The sequence below is a fragment of the Oncorhynchus kisutch genome, linkage group LG2, assembly GCF_002021735.2.
Source record: "Oncorhynchus kisutch isolate 150728-3 linkage group LG2, Okis_V2, whole genome shotgun sequence".
NCBI lineage: Eukaryota > Metazoa > Chordata > Actinopteri > Salmoniformes > Salmonidae > Oncorhynchus > Oncorhynchus kisutch.
This window is the reverse complement of record NC_034175.2, coordinates 18573529-18592546: the sequence shown is the minus strand read 5'-3', so window position 1 is coordinate 18592546 and position 19018 is coordinate 18573529. Positions and strand designations below refer to the sequence as shown.

The 19018-nt window shown below is 39.8% G+C and overlaps 1 protein-coding gene across 12 annotated transcripts in view; it reads right to left on the bottom strand.

Moving 5' to 3' along the window:
• mef2d (myocyte enhancer factor 2d) overlaps window positions 1-1187 on the bottom strand; it is a 77557-nt gene extending 76370 nt beyond the window's left edge. For all 12 annotated transcript variants that reach the window (XM_031789642.1, XM_031789693.1, XM_031789659.1 and 9 more), the window contains exon 1: window positions 959-1187. The gene's annotated coding sequence lies outside the window, so the exon portion shown is untranslated. The remainder of the gene's footprint in view (window positions 1-958) is intronic.
• Window positions 1188-19018: the final 17831 nt, after the last annotated feature.

The following is a 19018-nucleotide window of genomic DNA, read 5'->3' as shown; positions in this document are numbered from 1 at the left end:
TTGGGAAAGAATTCTTAATACAACACGCTTGTTATACTTTAGGTTTAGTCTACACATCCTATCTCCAACACTTTCACGCGCAAAATGGATTCCGGATTTTAGAATATCGTTTGTATAGTTTGTTGACACTTTTCCCTTGAGAAAACAGCAATTATACCAAAGGCAACCATTTTTGCGCCGTTAAATTCATATAGTCAGGTCAAAAGTGTTTTGCCAATGTTTACCATTTGATGGACGCAAAACATTAACGTTGGCGGCTTACATGCGCATTCCGTTGATACCAAAGGTTCCTTAAATTACTTTTTTTCTGACACATTGATGCTCTCTTTGCGCTATGCTATGCTGTACTGTAACTCTCTTGCCGATGGCGAAAGATTCCATCGAATTGCGTGTCTGCCATGAAGGAACAACCAACAATAGCCTCTCAATAGGAATAAAGTGTGCAGTAAACTATTCATTCTACTCACTTAAGTGAAATCAATTCATATACATTAAGAGTAATCGTGTCAAAACCTCGGTGACACTTTCCATAAATCGTTCTGACAGCTCCTGGTGAACGGTCACCACGGCTGTTGCGCTCATGAAGGAAGAGAATCCCAGCATCCATACAATCAACAATTATTGGCGTTTATTAACTGTGCTAGTATCATACCATTGAGGCGACATAAAGTAATCCCTAGTTTGCAAGTAATACAAACCAGCAAGCAAACTCTCCATCATGTAGTCTACCCTTGACACTCAAAATAAAGCACGAGACAGCACGCGACCACCACACCGAAATATGGTTGCTTAGAGTTGCCCTCAGTTCAATGACATCAGAAAGTGGCCATTCGAAAGCAACATGTTGTTTAATATAAGTTATTCAAAGTAAACAGTTGCCTAATGTTACTGACCAAACACATTCACTAGCAGGTAGCTAACCTGGGTAACGTTAGCGAGCTTGTGAAGAGTGACTTACCCTGTAGAACTGTATCCACATCTGTCTGGTGAAACTGGAGATTCAAAAATATATGACTATGTATTTAAAATGTTGATTGAGGAATAAAAATTATGTAAACAGGCTGTCTACCGACGTCAGTAGATATTTTTTTTAAATCATTCCTCTTGAAGTGCAAGGTAACTATTTAGTTCTGTCAAACGATACAAGTAGCTGCTGCTGCCCAATCTATCATGATTGGCACTGCTTCATGATTGACACTAGCCGGACCAATAGGCAAGATATTTTCGTGTTGTTTAACCAATCACTGGAGACGTCACAGGATTTGACTCGTCAACGTGAAGTTAGTAGAAGGTGAACCGTGAAGTAGGAAGGACTAATGGTGAGATCATGTGTGAGTGTATCCCTCCGCCACTTCTGTTTTACTGTAAGAATTAACGTTTCTATTTGAATCATGATATCCATTGTCAATATTGTCTTACTTCTCGAATTTACGCACAGTGTTTGAAACAATGCAGTGTGTCATTTCAATTGTGACGCCAGTGATTTCTTATGTGTTGGCCTTGTAGCATAATAGCAAAATAAATGTTCTCTTTCCTCTTGTAAGGCTATTGAATATGGCCAATAATCTGACTTTATAAGTGTCTGTTTTCCCCCAATACATTTATCTTGCATTTAGTCTTATTATTTGGCTATATACTGTTGGACAAAAGTGCATCCATAAGCTCTATACTAGTATAGTAGTATATAGGTACAGCATAACCTACGGAAAGTAACAATGGGAATCACCCAATGAGGTAGAATTGGAAACTTCGATTTCTGCAGACTTGAAGGGTAGGTTACGCACTGAGCGAAAAGCAGAGCAGCGTTTCAATGATGAACTACTTTATCTCATAACTGCGGAAGAAAATGGTGTTTACGGTGAGGAAAGGTGTGATGCTGGTCTGCATAGAAATGAAAATGTACGGATGTAGTGTGAAGCGCATGACACGCTTGAATGTTCATTTGCTCATAATCATCTGTAAAGTTTTAAGGCTACTTCACCAGTATAAACACGTAATGTTATTTATTCCAGACTAATGAAAATATTAATACAGTATTTCTATCTTATTTTGTTTCATATTACAGTCTGTCGCACATAGCCTACGTCACCACCTAGTCTGAAGCCTATGAAGCAGATGGTAAGGGCTGTCAAATGTAAAGTCACAGGACATGGTTTCACAGAAATATGAAATTATATTGTATCTGGAAGTAGCCTACAGTATCAGTATCTCCATAATTGAAACAAATGTGTCCGTTTATTATTAGACAGACTGATTTACAAGGATTTCGCTATACCCGCAATAACATAAGATTTGATTTGATTTGAAGACAACAAAATGTAATAAAACGTTTAATGGGCCTACTTCAATCTTTCCCACATTTTGTATTTTATCAAACTGTAGATGAGGTTCCTCTTATTAGATCAAATGTGCAATTTTTTACCTGTTGTAATATTTCCAGTCACATAACACCCAGCCAGGGAGACTCGGCAAATGGACCATTTACTTGCCTGACACTTTACAGTTTTTCTCAATTGCTAAAACACAATTTCTGAAACCTTGCTCCATTTCCTGAAAAAAAACTCATCTTCAAGCACTATTTACATAACCTCTGACTCAACATTCGCCTCAAAACAGTTTTACCTGTGTTCAAAATCAAACACTGCTCTCAAATCATAAACAAAGTGATCAACATGATATACACTCTCAAGCAGTCAGTAAACAATACACCGAAAAATAGAAAGCACATTGTTCAAAACATACAATTCTCAGGGAGAAGTACATTTTTAATATAAAAGAAGTATTCATATTTTTCCGTCATTGTCTTTTGATGAACGAAAACATGTTCTATCATAGTCGCTCAAAATTGATCATAAATTACTCCTCTGCTTTGCTCTTTGCAATTTTGTTTTTTGTTCTTCCTCCTCCTTGTACCCCTTTGTCTGTGAAACTCTAATTCTTGTTCTTTCTTGATATGAACCTGCAACCAGTCAAAATCTATTGAGCGGTCAGTACTGTTAATAAATGGAAAGCACAATGTTCAGGGCCATACAATTTGTCGATTGTACAGTATACAATGCACTGTACTACAGTATCCATTCTCAGACTTTCTCCTTCCCACCTTCAACAACTTGTTTGCTCTCTGAACTGGCTTATATTGGTTGTGTCACATCATTTGAAACAGGTTAAATCAATTTTGAGTGGTTGTGTTCAATCAATGACATATGTTCTCTATTTGTATTTGATTGTTGCCACTTGTGTTTACCAGTATGGATGACATGTGCATTAGAGTGCAGAAAGTGATTTGAGAATGTGAATGTGTTTAGAGTTTTGCTGAAAAGTCTAAGTGAGATCTGCAAATTGTGTTTTACCATGTGAAATGGTTTAAGGTATTGACAACAGACTGCATAATTAGCTAAATGAGTCCAAGCAACTGAGAACTTTGTTCAGCCAATGGTTATAGTGTTTTAGCAATAGAGAAAAACTGTAATCTGTGTATACCTAAATGTACATTGAACTTTTTGTGATCCATCAACGAGCAGCCAGAGAAACAGAAAGAGAGATAATTGGGGGTAATCAAGCAACAGTAGTAGTAGAGGGGAGGAATAGGCTGTAGGTAGAGAGATTACACTGTGTTTTATGCTTTGTGTAAGGAGCTTACCTAGTGTGGTTTTGCAGAGGAGAATTAATGCAAACAGATGGACACCCTGTTGGCCTCTCACACTGGCCTGTTCCTAGACGTTCAACCAGTTGGACTTGGAACCAGTTAGACCCTAATTTCACATGACTGGGAATACAGATATGCATCTGTTGATCACAGATACCTTTCAAAAAAGTAGGGGCATTGATCAGAAAATCAGTCAGTATCTGGTATGACCACCATTTGCCTCATGCAATATGACACATCTCCTTCAGAGTTGATCGGGCTGTAGACTGTGCCTGTGGAATGTTGTCCCACTCCTCTTCTCTCTGTGAAGTTGCTGGATATTGCCGGGAACTGGAACACGCTGTTGTACACTTCGATCCAGAGCATCCCAAACATACTCAATGGGTGACAAGTCTGGTGAGTATGCAGGCCTTGGAAGAACTGGGACATTTTCAGCTTCCAGGAATTGTGTACAGATCCTTGTGACATGGGGCCGTGCATTATCATTCTGAAACATGAGGTTATGGTGGTGGATGAATGGCACGACAATGGGCCTCAGGACCTGGTCACAGTATCTCTGTGCATTCAAAATGCCATAAAAATTCAATTGTGTTCGTTGTCCGTAGCTTATACCTGCCAATACATTAACCCCACTGCAACCATTGGGCACTCTGTTCACAGCGTTGACATCAGCAAACTGCTTGCCCACATGACACCATACACACTGTCTGCCATCTGCCCAGTACAGTTGAAACCAGGATTCATCCGTGAAGAGTACACTTCTCCAGCGTGCCAGTGGCCATCGAATGTGAGCATATGCGGTTAAGTCGGTTACGTAGCCGAACTGCAGTCAGGTCAAGTCCCCGGTGAGGACGACGAGCATGCAGATGAGTTTCCCTGAGATGGTTTCTGACAGTTTGTAAAGAACTTATTCGGTTGTGCAAACCCACAAATTCAGCAGCTGTCTGGGTGGCTTGTCTCAGACAATCCCGCAGGGGAAGAAGCTGGAGGTGGAGGTCCTGGGCTGGCGTGGTTACACGTGGTCTGCAGTTGTGAGGGCAGTTGGATGTATTACCAAATTCTTCAAAATGATGTTGGAGGCAGCTTATTGTAGATGCATTAACATTAAATGATTTGGCAACAGCTGTGGTGGACATTCCTGCATTCAGCATGCCAATTGCACGCTTCCTCAAAACTTGAGACATCTGTGGCATTGTCTTGTGTGACAGAACTTCACATTTTAGAGTGGCCTTTTATTGTCCCCAGCATAAGGTGCACCTGTGTAATGACCATGCTGTTTAATCAGGTTCTTGATATGCCACACCTGTCAGGTGGATGGATTATCTTGGCAAAGGAGAAATGCTCATTGCTAACAGGGATGTACACTTATTTGTGCACAACATTTTAGAGAAATAAGCTTTTTATGCATATGAAACATGAAACATGAAACACACTTTACATGTTGCGTTTATATTTTTGTTCCATATATGTTATTATTTGGTAAGAGGTTCACTTGCAATTAGAAAACTTTATTTATTCTGCAACATAGGTAATGTTATGGAAGATCAGGTAAGTGTCCAAGCACATTCCACACAATAGTTACTTCTCACGATTAAGCAATGTTTTCAAAAGTAACTCATAGTGTCATTGTGGAACCCTTTTTCTTTCAACTAAAAACATTAACCTCATGCAACAATATGATCATATATGTGTCTCCACAATCAGGATCCTCCACATAGTGCTGCCTGCATATTGTCTACAGAACTAATATTATGGTGTCTCTGTCTCAGTTGATTTGGCGTTCTAGCTAAATGCAGTGTCCCTGGTGACCTAGCTGCCTCTCTCACCCAAGACTTTTGCAGGCTAGAAACCCCTCATCCCATCCAAACACACACATTAGCAACAAGAGGCTTTGAGGGAGGGAAGCAGGCTGTTATAGTGATGTAACCGGATTGCTCTTTATCAGAGCTCTTGTGTCCAGCAGACCAGAATAAGTACTAATCAGAGTGTGTGTGTGTGTGTGTGCGTGTGCGTGTGTGTGTGTGTGTGTGTGTGTGTGTGTGTGTGTGTGTGTGTGTGTGTGTGTGTGTGTGTGTGTGTGTGTGTGTGTGTGTGTGTGTGTGTGTGTGTGTGTGTGTGTGTGTGTGTGTGTGTGTGTGTGTGTGTGTGTGCGTGCGTGCGTGCATGTGTGGTGCCCATATTTATATTTTTAGGCATTGGCTACAGCTAACACTTCTCAATAGATATCGTGAGACATGAATTTATCTTGATATTGGACCACTTTTGAGGTCAGACAATATCTGACATACTTGTAAATATTGTTTTTCACTTCTTCACCCTTGCTCTCTCCTCTCGCTCCCTCTTCATAAGCCAATCTTTTCCTTTCTTTTGTCCCTTCTATTCCTCTCTCCCTCTCTTTCTCTTTGTGTGGAGAGTGTGTTAGTCCACGTGAAAGGTGTGTGGGTGCAGCTCCCTCTCTCTGCAGTGACCCGCTGCTCCGCCGCACTTGGCTTCCAAAGCATCCTGTCGGCTGCCTAGCAACACTCAGTGTCCATGGCAACGGAGCCAACAAACCCTCCCACCTCCATCAGCTGTACCCCCACAATAGAGCTTAAATGTGGCAATCAGGAGCAGGACTAGAATCCTGTATCTGGGCTATAGTGAACAGGTGGAGTCAAATGTTACAGTAAAGCAATCACCATGTCTTAATACTAGTTGTTTTTTGGGGATGAGGGCCCACCAATTTTCAGCTAAGACTACCAAACTGCTGAGGGTTCAAAAGGGGTGACAGGATCTCGAGAACCAGGATGCCCAAATAAGAGACTCGAGGGAGACCAAGTAATTGCACCGGTGTAGAGTTTCCAAAGTACAGAGGTTGTATCTGTTATTTTGTAAAGAGAATACAGCATAAACAGTAACTAAGCCAGGGTCAAATTAGTTTTCAACTTTTACATTTTTGTCTTTCATTCCGATATGAAAAAACTGTGTCTTAACATATGGTACAGAAGCCCACCTGAGTTTTCGCTCTGATTAGAGACAGACATGGATGCATATAGGCCTATACCTTCATGTGAACAATACATTTATGGCTCTGGTTAGAGGAGGCTCTTCAAACCTGTCCCTGGAGAGCTACCCTCCAATAGGTTTTCTCTCCAATCCAAAATGTATTCAGTTTATCAACCAGCTAATTATTGGAATCAGGGTAGATTAGGGTTGGAGTGAAAACCTACAGGAAGGTAGCTCTCCAGGAACAGGGTTGGAGAGCCCTGGGTTAGAGGTAGTGTGCCCCCTCTAGTGGATATAAGTAAGCATTACACCCAAGTGAATTTTTTTAAATTTAATTTAATTTATTCCACCTTTATTTAACCAGGTAGGCCAGTTGAGAACAAGTTCTCATTTACAACTGCGACCTGGCCAAGATAAAGCAAAGCAGTGCGACAAAATCAACAACACAGAGTTACACATGGGATAAACAAACGTACTGTCAGCACAATAGAGAAATCTTTATACAGTGTGTGCAAATGTAGTAAGATTAGGGAGGTAAGGCAATAAATAGGCCATAGTGGCAAAATAATTACAATGTAGCATTAACACTGGAGTGATAGATTTGCAGATGATGATGTGCAAGAAGAGATACTGGGGTGAAAAAGAGCAAAAAATAAAATATATGGGGATGAGGTAGTTGGTGGGCTATTTACAGATGGGCTGTGTACAGCTGCAATGATTGGTAAGCTGCTCTGACAGCTGATGCTTAAAGTTAGTGAGGGAGATATAAGTCTCCAGCTTCAGTGATTTTTGCAATTCGTTCCAGTCATTGGCAGCAGAGAACTGGAAGGAAAGGCAGCCAAAGTAGGTGTTGGCTTTGGGGATGACCAGTGAAATATACCTGCTGGAGCGCGTACTACGGGTGGGTGTTGCTATGGTGAACAGTGAGCTGAGATAAGGAGGGGCTTTACCTAGCAAAGACTTATAGATGACCTGGAGCCAGTGGATTTGGCGATGAATATGACGCGAGGGCCAGCCAATGAGAGCATACAGGTCGCAGTTGGCACTGTGATAGACTGCATCCAATTTGCTGAGTAGAGTGTTGGAGGCTATTTTGTAAATGACATCGCCGAGGTAAAGGATCGGCAGGATAGTCAGTTTTACGAGGGTATCTTTAGCAGCATAAGTGAAGGAGGCTTTGTTGCGAAATAGGAAGCCAATTCTAGATTTAATTTTGGATTGGAGATGCTTACTGTGAGTCTGGAAGGAGAGTTTAAAGTCTAACCAGACACCTAGGTATTTGTAGTTGTCCACTTATTCTAAGTCAGAACCGTCCAGAGTTGTGATTCTAGTCATGCAGGCGGGTGCGAGCAGCTATCAGTTGAAGAGCATGCATTCAGTTTTACTAGCATTTAAGAGCAGTTGGAGGACACAGAAGGAGTGTTGTATGGCATTGAAGCTCGTCTGGAGGTTTGTTAACACAGTGTCCAAAGAAGGACCATAAGTATACAGAATGGTGTCGTCTGCCTAGAGGTGGAATCACCAGCAGCAAGAGAAATATCATTGATATATACAGAGAAAAGAGCCGGCCCGAGAATTGAACCCTGTGGCACCCCCATAGAGACTACCAGAGGTCCCAACAACAGGCCCTCTGATTTGACGCACTGAACTCTATCTGAGAAGTAGTTGGGGAACCAGGTGAGGCAGTCATTTGAGGCTATTGAGTCTGCCGATAAGAATGCGATGATTGACAGAGTCGAAAGCCTTGGCCAGGTCAATGAAGACAGCTGCACAGTACTGTCTTTTATCGATGCGTGCCTGAGTACGTGCAACAGTACTGTCTTTTACCTTGAGCGTGCCTGAGGTGTACCCATGACCAGCTCGGAAACCAGATTGCATAGCGAAGAAGGTACGGTGGGTTTTAAAATGGTCGGTGATCTGTTTGTTAACTTGGCTTTAGAAGACTTTAGAAAGGCAGGGCAGGATAGATATAGGTCAGTTTGGGTCTAGAGTGTTTCCCCCTTTGAAGAGGGGGATGACCATGGCAGCTTTCCAATCTTTGGGGATCTCAGACGATACGAAAGAAAGGTTGAACAGGCTAGTAATAGGGTTTGCAACAATTGCGGAGGATCATTTTAGAAAGAGAGGGTCCAGATTGTCTAGCCCAGCTGATTTGTAGGGGTCCAGATTTTGCAGCTCTTTCAGAACATCAGCTGTCTGGATTTAGGTGAAGGAGAAGCGGGGGGGACTTGGGCAAGTTTCTGCAGGGGGTGCAGAGCTGTTGGCCCGGGGTAGGGGTAGCCAGGTGGAAAGCAAGGCCAGCCGTAGAAAAATGCTTATTGAAATTCTTGATTATCATAGATTTATCAGTGGTGACAGTGTTTCCTGGCCTCAGTGCAGTGGGCAGCTGGGAGGAGGTGCTCTTATTCTCTATGGACTTCACAGTGTCCCAAAGGTTTTTGGAACTTTGTGCTACAGGATGCACATTTTTGTTTGAAAAAGCTAGCTTTTGCTTTCCTGACTGACTGTGTATTATGACTGTGTATAACTTCCCTGAAAAGTTGCATATCGCAGGGGATATTCGATGTTAATGTCAAGGGCAGTCAAGTCTGGAGTGAACCAAGGGCTATATCTGTTCTTAGTTCTAAATGTTTTGAGTGGGGCATGCTTATTTAAGATGGTGAGGAAAGCACTTTTAAAGAATAACCAGGCATCCTCTACTGACGGGATGAGGTCAATATCCTTCCAGGATACCCGGGCCAGGTCGATTAGAAAGGCCTGCTCGCTGAAGTGTTTTAGGGAGCGTTTGATAGTGATGAGGGGTGGTCGTTTGACCGCAGACCCATTACGGATGCAGGCAATGAGGCAGTGATCGCTGAGATCCTGGTTGAAGACAGCAGAGGTGTATTTAGAGGGCAGGTTGGTCAGGATGATATCTATGATGGTGCCCGTGTTTATGGATTTAGGGTTGAACCTGGTTGGTTCCTTGATCATTTGTGTGAGATTGAGGACATCCAGCTTAGACTGTAGGACGGCCGGGGTGTTAACCATATCCCAGTTTAGGTGACCTAACAGTATGAACTCTGAAGATAAATGGGGGGTAATCAATTCACATATGGTGTCCAGGGCACAGCTGGGGACTGAGGGGGGTCTATAACAACAAAATTGACAGCAAGGTCGTAGTTTACCTGTTCCAAAGATATCATGAATTCATTGTTGAGGGCTTACACCATTTATGCCATTTTTACATTGCTTTTTAAACTGGTTTGACATATGCTCACATTGAGATGAGGACATAACTGTGTGTGGGCTTCATTCAATTGAATCTGCATGTAGTATTTACACACCTGTTATTCATGCCATTTCACCCCTGTTGTTTAGGGTTTGATTGATTCTGGTTCTACACAGTCAGTACATTATGCCTACTCTCTCAGTTGCTGATGTTATTTAAAGTATCCCATTTTAAAGCAGATGATGGATATAGAATGGCCATGTATTGTTAGGCTTAAAGGCCTAAACCATTTAAACAAAGTCTATGAGCCCATAATTTTTTTTATTACAGTGCTAGGATACTGCATGCAAATGAATAGAATGGAAATCGGTATAATTAGGCCTATTTTTTTTTTAAACACTGTTTTTCAGGAGAGACATTATGTAATGGACAAATAAAATCACTTGGTGGCGATCTCTATCAAGGAATTGGTCTATCCTGCACAAGCTATTTTTTGCATCAAGGATGGGGGATCCTTGATGCAAAAATAACTTGTGCAGGATAGACTAATTCCTTGATTATTATTGTTATTGTTATTATTATTATTGTAAGCATGGTTTGAGCCTAGGGGTGTTGAATGTAGGGCTACATTTCTCCTCATTCAACACCCCTAGGCTCAAACCATGCTTACAATAACAATGGCAATAAGGCTATGAAGAGGTTATAATTCATTAGAAGCCTATTAAAAAAAGTTACGAAAATGACAGATATAATTGTGGTTCTTTATGATATTATTCCATGTTGATATTAGGCCTATCAATAAGATTTGCCTACTGGTAGATCCATAACAGAACTAAACCTCAATATGAGGTTTCATTATCTGCAGCATTATGAATACTTACAAATCTTTAGGCAGATGATGCCCAATAACTGACACATATAGGGTTGACCTAGTTAAGACCTAGTTTTATATTTTCCTTGCATTGTCATTTGTGAATAAATTATCCATTTTTTTAAACCTTTATTTAACTAGGCAAGTCAGTTAAAAACAAATTCTTATTTTCAATGACGGCCTAGGAACACTGGGTAAATTGGCAGAATGACAGATTTGTACCTTGTCAGCTTGAACTTGCAACATTTCAATTATTGGTCCAATGCTCTAACCACTAGGCTACCCTGCCACCCCAAATGATGCTGGTCAATGAGTAAGCACTTCATATACAGTCACTACACTCTAAGACAAAAGGTGATATCTAGAACCCAAAAGGGTTCTTTGGTGGTCCCCATAGTACAACCCTTTGAAGAACCCTTTTGGGTTCCATGTAGGACCCTTTCCAAAGTGGGTTCTACATGGAACCCAAAAGGGTTCTCCCTGGAACTAAAAAGGGTTCTCCTATGGGGAGTACCAACCTACTCCACATTTTCAAAGTGAAAGAATTATGGAAAATGTTCCAAATTATTACAAAAATAAAAGATTACCCCCAAGTTAATAATTGGTAGCTGTGAATCATTTTGAATAGGATTCTACCAACCTTGCTCTACTCTCAGGGCAACAAAACATTATGAACACCCGTCTAAACTCATCGGGGCATGGTCTCTAAAAGGTGTCCAAAGTGTTCCACAGGGATGTTGGCCCATGTTCACTCCAATGGTTTCCACAGTGGGGTCAAGTTGTCTGGATGTCCTTTGGGTGGTGGACAATTCTTGATACACACGGGAAACTGTTGAGCGTGAAAAACCTAACAGCATTGCAGTTCTTGACACATTCAAAATGGTGTACCTGGCACCTACTAGCATACCCCATTTAAAAGCACTTAAATATTTTATCTTGCCAATTCAGCCTCTGAATGGCACACATGCACAATCCATATCTCAATTGTCTCAAGGCTTAAAAATCCTGCTTTAACTTGTCTCCTCCCCTTCATCTACACTGATTGAGACTGGAACATTCAGGAACACTAACATCTTGAAAATCCATTCTGGTGTGTCTTTGCCATTAAAATGTGGGTAACTGTCCTGCTGAAAAATGAAACTGTACCCCAGGATTAGGTTTTCAGAAGTCTATGGAGGGTTTCCTAGGGTTTCCTCCTATTTCTTTAGTTGGGTTATATTCCTTTCATATTTATTTTGATCCTGGTGCTGGTGACAGGCATACCATGAAGCTGCCACAACAATACTTGAAAATAAGATCAACAACATTGACTTCACTCCACATTACTGGCCTGTACGACAAAGAAGGAAGATTTTTTTTTAAATCCACTCCATATCATCCATTCTGTTTGCAACAAGGCTGTTAAGGAATATTGCAAGATAACACGGAAATTAACTTTTTGTCTTAAATTAAAAACTACCGGTTTGGATCACATTCAATACAGCACAACACAAAGTGAAACATTCTGTATTTTAAACTATTGTGGTGGCAGAATCATGTTAAAGGTATGGATCAAAATACATACGGTAGGAGCAAAGCCAAGCTAAAAGGTTAGAGGAAAACACTCTTAAGTTCTCTGATAACCTAACACAGGGATAGTTCTATTTTTCAGCGGGACAATAACGCAATACCAAAGATAAACCATAATTGCTTTCCAATAGTTATTGAGTGTCCCTTAGTGGTCCAGTCTCAGTCCTGATTTGAATATGCTTGAAAATCATAGACAAGGTTTGAATATTGCTGTGTTTTCGATTCACAACTGTAATTAAAGACCGCAAAAGGTGCTTCCACCAACTGTAAGAAAAAAATCTAATGTAAATTCAATTTTAAGGCAGCAAAATGTGAAGACTGTGAAAAGGGTGTGTAGACTTTCACTAGGCACTGTAATTGGTAATCAAAAAAATGTTTTTTGTAAACCTGTATCCAGACAATTATATACGACGTAAGGGGTGGGGCAATATGTCAAACATAAATGGACTATCTGAACATTACCATTTATAGTGCAATAACAGAACTGCAAACAATTTCCATAATTATATGTTTTTTAATATAATATTGTATAATGTTTATGGAGTGGTTAAGTAGAAACGCCCACCTTTATAAGGAGCTAGGTATTCTGCATACCGTCATTTCATCGATAGGCCTACTTTTGTCCTTGGGAAGAGTGGTGGGGGGTGGTATAGGGCTGATGTAGCCTACTTGCAGAAACACTTTCCTCCATCCTTCCCTAATTTAGCGTGTGAACACTCTGCTTGTTACTCCGCCAACGGAGGCCTTTCTCTTCCTCTAGGAAGACCGCCTGTGCCTGGAATTTAGAACTCTCTCACTTTTAATTTATGTGCATATTAATTGAACGCCATTGTAATTTCCACCGTGGGATACAACATGCAAATGAACAGTGTGTGTTTGTCCGATTTTTTTCTCCTCTGTTAATCCGGCACTACCGCAAGAGAGGAATATTTCTAAAACCAACTCACATGCCCATAATTATGAAACATCGTAAGTAGCCCGCTTACCCTGCCAATGGACATAAAACAAATTCTGAATTATGACTGCAGTTGGTTCAATTAGCACGTTTCTGCCATGCTTAGTGGTGTATTCTTATCGGTCTTTGGTTGCATGGAAATGTCATGAAATTAATATTCCCATCAATGAGAATTGTGCAAATTAAGTGTTTTTTTAATACAAATAATACGAATAATTATGTGCATAGGTAAGCAACCAGAAGGCAATGTTTATTCAATAGGATCCAAGGTAATTGAAAAAACCTACCTGCTGATGTTTTACATAATGTTAAAATAGTAGGCCAAAGTGTAGAGAGTGCTATAGGCTAAATCAGCATGGGATGTTTCCATATTTTGACATTTGAAATATGCTATTTAAATTGCATTATTTCTGCTAAATGTAGCGTTGGCAGCACAACGGAGTAAAACCCATATGAAACATGATAGGCCCACTGAAGACAGTGTCTTCGCTGTAATTGACTTCTTCCAAGTAAAAAAATGATGGACATTTCATTTTTTATTCAGCTATCATTTCGCACTTATTATTTTATTTAAAATGTTCAATGGAACACTTTGAGTGACTAGTTCATATTTGTTTATTCTCAGCGTGAGCATACAACTAGCCTTAAAGGTCTAATGCAGCTGGTTTAATTTCAATATCAAATCATTTTTGGGTAACAACCTTAATGTGATTGTTTCCAATTAAAATTGTCAAAAAGAAACCAAAATAGTTTCTTAGCAAAGGACAATTTCACAAGCAATAATTTAGCTAGGAGTGTATGGGGGTGGTCTGAGTGGGGAGGGAAATCTGAAAACGAGTTTTTATTGGCAGAGAGGTTTGGAACTCTCTTTACTATTGGTCTATTAGCTAATTTACTGCCTGGCGATGTCACCAGGCAGGCCAAAACTCCATTCCACCAAAACAGGCAGAAATTTCAGGCAAACTTTTCAAACAACTATTACACTAAAAGGCATTATCATTATTATTTTCACAATTATTTTCACAATTTCACAATATTATTCCAACCTCACGGTATGGAAATATATAGAACATATAGAAAAATCACGTTTTTGACTGCCCTGGGCCTTTAAAGAATATATGCAGGTAAATGCCAATCCCAGAATGATGTATAGCCATATATAGGCCTATAGTTACCATTCATGTTTCCATTAAATGATCGTTGAGGTTTCCGTTTTACAATGTTGGGGGTTATCTTTCATTATTCGCCTATCTATATGGAAGAGTTTTAAAGGACATTAACGTGTATGGCCAACATGCGATTTTCTTCAAAGTGAATAACCTATGATCAACTACCATTACTGGAGATGGACTACTTTTAGTCGACTATCTATCTGATAAGTATGCAAGTAAGTAAGATATAAGTAAGTAAAAGTATGTAAGTGAAATATCAATATGAAAAATGGAAAGACGAATACACGTTATCAATGTTGCTTTAGACTATATTAATTATACATGGGGCATGCAATATGTGTAGGTTTTCCCTGTTGAAATTCCTCTATTCCATTTGGAATTTGGAATAGAGCCTTCTATTTTGAATAAAACAATGAAGTGCCCTGGTTACCACATATGATACTTGATTCAAAAATAGCATGTGGGATACACATTTTTTAAATACATAATAGGCTTTACATATGTATAACCTAATTTGAACTTTGGGTTGCCTTTAAGTAATGCCAAAAATATTAGACCAATTCTAGTTACAAAACAATAATTGAGAACATGTGACGTGTTTTTTCTATTTTAAAGGGGTGCAGACCGTCATGTGTGATGTGGGTTCAGTAAAAAAAAAAAAAATGGTCTCAGCATCCATTTAATTAAATGTGATACTAATAATTGCCACTACTCTATATATTCCACCAATTATATTTAGATCCAGGATAAGAATAAGTTTACATAAAAAATACCAACACTGTGTTCTGGGGCTGAAGTTTGAGTGACGCGTAACTTCAGGGCCATGCATGGAGTGGACAGTGCCTCTTGACTGAAGGCTATACAGGTGCGGTGGCGCACTCAGTTACATACTTCGTATTATACAATCTTACCTCTTCTCCAAGAATATGCCTATTTGTTGAATGCAGGAGGGGAAGTTTAATTCCTGCAAAGAAGGGACAAACAGTCCATATAATTCCATTTACTTTTATTCAGGAAGATAATGCAGCTGGACGTTGATGTATTGTCAATATTAAACGGTTTGTTTTCTCAATAGACGAGACATTAAATAAAGTATTTAATAATATAGCATCGACAAAATAAAGCAAGTTGGGATGCTCTCCGCCGATTAAAATTTTGAAAATACAGCCTTGCATTTTTGCTCTGATCTCACAAGGCACCGCATGGATTTAATACAAATTAGGTAGTTGATATCCTATCCATTTGAACATAGAGGCGAGAAAGGCTTGTTGTGTTAAAACCTTTTGTCCATTGAGATCTAATCAGTCCAATTTGTCCAAAAGCAGTCCTAGTAAAGACTATAATTAACCCATATTTTTTATATTTAACTAGGTAAGTCAGTTAAGAACAAATTCTTATTTACAATGACGGCCTACTCCGGTCAAATCCCGACGACGCTGGGCCAATTGTGCGGCGACCTATGGGACTGTGCGGCGAACCAATCATGGCCAGATGTGATACAGCCTGGATTCGAACCACGTGCCATAGTGACGCCTCTTAAACTGAGATACAGTGCCTTAGACCGCTGCGCCACTCGGGATCCTGGTTGCCCAAAATCTCATTGAATTCCATCATTAGTTCAGTTAAATCTGAACGATTTAACTCTCATTGATTCTCACACATGATTCACAGATTAATATCATAGTCAAAGAGCATCTCCACCCCCTTCACGTAAGGCTACCCGCACTTAAACTAAACCAGCGCAACTGGTGCAGGCACATAGGCATAACCTCTTTTAAATGAGGCCAAATTTAAAGGATAGGAGGGGAATGGTGCTAGGAAAATATCTCTAATATTGTCTAAACGCCCCCAGGCATACATTCAATAACCACTCAAAAACCCCACGAGCTCAGAGGTCCAATGATGAAAATGGTCCCATCTTCACGCTCGCGTGTCACCTTAATACTAATAAGCTTCGTGCAGCCCAGTTCATTTTTATGAACACATCGACCTCCTGCTCTTTAATACTATAGGCATACAACCACGCTGACAACTCAATCGCAGAGGTGAACAGTGCTTAAAAGACCGATTTTCACCATTGTGCCCCCTGCACAAAAAACATCTCGTTTCATGATGGGCGTGGTCGTGTTATTGCAAATCCTATTTTTTTCATTCGATTCTTTCTTGCGGTTATGAATGGGGAAGGGAGGCCGAGAGAAATCATTGCTACAAAGCCTTCCTGTCAGGTATGGTGTAGGGGTGCTCGGTGCTGAGAAAGTTTAAATCGAGCAGTCTTTTACCACTGACACCGTCAGAACGCAAAGGGTAGCCTGAACCTTAATCCCCAAACCCAATTAGTGCTTCACGCATTGGATTTACTCCAAGTAAATTCTCGGCCAAGCAAATTATGAAAGAAGATGGCAATGTGTGTTCAATATTCAGCCCATCATACATTTCTACTCTACAACAAAGCATTTGGTATCAAGTCCTAATGAGGACAGAGTAGGACGAAACCGACAAAACGGGCCTAGAGAAATGCATTAAATGTTTTGGCATTTTTCATATAGACTGTATAACCTCAACTTCTCCAGTAAAATAAATGGAAACGGGTATGACACGCTAGAGATCATACGATGTAAATATTCGTAGTTCTTTCTCATTTTAAGTGTTGGCACCTGTTGATATTCCTCCTCAGAAACATGGCCTGTGATTTCTTCTTTTTCACAAGTTTGTCGTTTAAAATGATTGTTTAGCCTGAACGCATTCGATAAAGAGGTTATAATTGTGCCAAATGCCTGTACAACAAATTCATCTGATCAATCAAAATATTGTACACAAATCTGCACACATCCAGAATAGTGCAGGAATTCGACAATTGAAATGCATACAGTTTACAGTACACTGGCTTGTAAGGCCTATACAAATTAATCAAGTTTCATTGGTATTAAAGTAGCCTCAATTGCCTGTGTTTATTTTCTAGAACTGTGGGTACATATATGCATACATACATATTATATTGTGTTTCTGTATTCGTTATTGTCAAAATAATTTCGTTGATTAATACTTCAACTGAACGAGGGGTATTTGGATATAGCAACTCAAGATTGGAACGTTAGAAAGCTTGAATCGCCCCCTTCACAAGACCTTAAAGATTTTTACTTTGTAAAATGTAATACAAGTGTAATTACTCACAGCCTTAAATGCTTGTTAGGCCTATTGTTTCGAAAATTGTAGAGCAGTTTCAAAATATGTTTTCCATTGATTTGCCATGGCCACAAACGTCTCCCTAAAATACAAAAAACTCCCACTATTCTATAATAATTCTATAATAATTCAGGCTACAGGCAAGCAAGTGGCAAAACATGTTTTAGAACACAACATTGTAGAAACGAATATTAAATATAAACCTCCAGCCTACAATATAAGATCTGTATTCTATTCTATTTTATTCGACATTATGAGCAATACCTATTATGAAGGAGCTTAGCAACTAGGGACTAGGCCTACACCCTTATATTTGTGGTGAAGAAGTAAATCCAGATTTTTCAGCCACATTATTATACCATTACAAGAGTGGCATCTATAGGCTACCAGCCTTTGTAACGTTGTCATTCTGAAGCACATTGTGTTCCCCATGATGACATCGTGTAGCTACGTAAAGCTCCTACACGCATGTCAGCAAATTGGGGCCTCTTTGCATTCATATTTATGAACGCATTAATTAAGCAATTAATTTGGCATTAGGGCCTACGCATCACTATTCATCATTTCGAGAGTACTGCTATCGGGAGGAGAAACTAGTGGCCACCGACCTGCGAGCTAACATGATCCCACCGGAAAAAACTACTTTTGGTCAGTGAGAGACCATCTCAAAGCAGAGCCTTCTTTCGAAATATGTCTAATGCATTGGAGAAACAGATTTTTGACTCAGAGGGACAGATTTACTGAGCGTCTGCACCAGTGCAAAGCAAATACATTTTGTTTCGTAACTTTGGTGCAGTGTTTACTTACTTATCAATTATTTATTCAATCATGATGTACCCTGCGTTTTGTGTTGTCCCACCAATCTGTCTCTTTACTAAATAAACGGGACCATTGATCATCCGTGAATACTGAACAGGGTTTGTGTAAGGCCTATATAAGCATTCTGCCCCGCAAGTTTTGCAACGTCAGAAGTGCATCTGGGAGAGGTTGTTTCCTGTACACTTGAAGTGAAATAAAGCGCTCTCACTCCTGTAAAACCACAATACATGCATTGTGATTGTTAATAGGCTATAACGTATATGGCCCATAAACATTGTTTAATTAAGATATGAATCATGAACTAAACTTATGCACCATTGCAATGTGACCATAAGCATGCATTAGATTGTTCTATCTAAGACAAGGAAATCATTTTCGGAATTTGAACACACACAGACACTAAACACACACTGACATTGGAAATATAGGCCTGGACTGCATTTTTTCTTGCGTGCAAATGTGCATTGAAGTGCAATGATGAGTAGAACTGAAGTGAAGTGAAAAGCTTACTGTAAAATGTATTGCCATTTTTCATTCTTAAGGCTTTCTGAACCTTATTTTTTACCGATTGCACCAAAAAAAGATTATGTTTTTGCTTTTGATCCAC